Below are 2405 nucleotides of genomic sequence, written 5' to 3'. Positions count from 1 at the left end.
GGAAGCCCAATCGGGCGTAAAATGTTAGGCGGAACGGCCCTGAAGCTCCAGACGGAAGTCCGAAAAAAGCTCCATGATTGGTTAAAAATGCTTACCCGCCTCCCTGGAAGCCCAATCGGGCGTAAAATGTTAGGCGGAACGGCCCTGAAGCTCCAGACGGTGCTTCCTTGAAGGCTTATCCGCCTTTCGAGCTCTCCTGCCCGGCGTGGGTTTGTGTCAGCGCCCGGTACATTATGGAAGCCCCCCCCCCCCAAAAAAAAAATTATAAGTGCGAGTGGGACCGGCCGGCGGAGCTTCCTTGAAAGCCCATCCGCCCTCCGAGCTCTCCCACCGGTCGTGGGTTGGCGTCCGCCACTGCTAAAAGCGAACTTCAAATCATCTGCTTAATAATGTGGAACGCCATTCTTAAGTAGTTTCTCCTTAATTTGGGCTCAACTGGCCGGTAATCATCACCGGTGTCTGAAATTGATCTCAGTTATCCAAAGAGCCCTGACACGGAATACCGTCCATGAGTTTAATTGAAAAACAAAAAAAAATAATCTTTAGGACACTTAAATACGATTTGCATAATAATTTGGAACAGGGTGTAGGGGGACCAACTCATCGTACTCTGGCGCACCAACAGACCAAAGCTGGTACTGCATCAGAGCTTACCCCTGGTACCTGAGCGGTCGCTCCTGGTACCTCAGCGCTCGCCCCTGGTACCCGAGCGCTCGCCCCTGGTACCTAAAAGCTACCCCGGCTGCCGCGAGCGATGCCCGGCGAGGCTTCCAGAGCCTCGGCTAAGCATTTTCGACGGCCCGCTGGTCTTATGGAGCTTTTTTTGGGACTTCCGTATGGAGCTTCAGGGCCGTTCCGCCTAACTTTTTACGCCCGATTAGGCTTCCAGGGACGCGGCTAAGCATTTTTAACCAATCATGGAGCTTTTTTCGGACTTCCGTGTGGAGCTTCAGGGCCGTTCCGCCTAACTTTTTACGCCCGATTAGGCTTCCAGGGACGCGGCTAAGCATTTTTAACCAATCATGGAGCTTTTTTCGGACTTCCGTGTGGAGCTTCAGGGCCGTTCCGCCTAACTTTTTATGCCCGATTAGGCTTCCAGGGACGCGGCTAAGAATTTTTAACCAATTATGGAGCTTTTTTCGGACTTCCGTTTTTTTTTTTTTAAAGCTTCCATAATGTTACCGGGCGCTGACGCAAACCCACGCCGTGCAGGAGAGCTCGGAGGGCGGCTAAGATTTCAAGGAAGACCCCCCCTGCGCAGACCTCCACTGGGCCGGGATGACTGTTCAGCTTCGGCGGGGAGTGGCCTCCCTCCGGTCGACACGACGAGTAAATGACACCTGGGCGCTGACGCAAACCCACGCCGGGCAGGAGAGCTCGGAGGGCGGCTAAGATTTCAAGGAAGACCCCCCCTGCGCAGACCTCCACTGGGCCGGGATGACTGTTCAGCTGCGGCGGGGAGTGGCCTCCCTCCGGTCGACACGACGAGTAAATGACACCAGCACTTGCTCTTAGATTTGTTTCTTTTTTCTTTCTTTTAGCTTCCATAATGTTACCGGGCGCTAACGCAAACCCACGCCGGGCAGGAGAGCTCGGAGGGCGGCTGAGATTTCAAGGAAGACCCCCCCTGCGCAGACCTCCACTGGGCCGGGATGACTGTTCAGCTGCGGCGGGGAGTGGCCTCCCTCCGGTCGACACGACGAGTAAATGACACCAGGGCGCTGACGCAAACCCACGCCGGGCAGGAGAGCTCGGAGGGCGGCTAAGATTTCAAGGAAGACCCCCCCTGCGCAGACCTCCACTGGGCCGGGATGACTGTTCAGCTGCGGCGGGGAGTGGCCTCCCTCCGGTCGACACGACGAGTAAATGACACCAGGGCGCTGACGCAAACCCACGCCGGGCAGGAGAGCTCGGATGGCGGCTAAGATTTCAAGGAAGACCCCCCCTGCGCAGACCTCCACTGGGCCGGGATGACTGTTCAGCTGCGGCGGGGAGTGGCCTCCCTCCGGTCGACACGACGAGTAAATGACACCAGGGCGCTGACGCAAACCCACGCCGGGCAGGAGAGCTCGGAGGGCGGCTAAGATTTCAAGGAAAACCCCCCCTGCGCAGACCTCCACTGGGCCGGGATGACTGTTCAGCTGCGGCGGGGAGTGGCCTCCCTCCGGTCGACACGACGAGTAAATGACACCAGCACTTGCTCTTAGATTTGTTTCTTTTTTCTTTCTTTTAGCTTCCATAATGTTACCGGGCGCTAACGCAAACCCACGCCGGGCAGGAGAGCTCGGAGGGCGGCTAAGATTTCAAGGAAGACCCCCCCTGCGCAGACCTCCACTGGGCCAGGATGACTGTTCAGCTGCGGCGGGGAGTGGCCTCCCTCCGGTCGACACGACGAGTAAATGACA

The sequence above is a fragment of the Syngnathus typhle genome, linkage group LG6 (genome assembly GCF_033458585.1).
Source record: "Syngnathus typhle isolate RoL2023-S1 ecotype Sweden linkage group LG6, RoL_Styp_1.0, whole genome shotgun sequence".
In the NCBI taxonomy this organism is placed as follows: Eukaryota; Metazoa; Chordata; class Actinopteri; order Syngnathiformes; family Syngnathidae; genus Syngnathus; species Syngnathus typhle.
Note: the sequence above shows the minus strand (reverse complement) of the source record.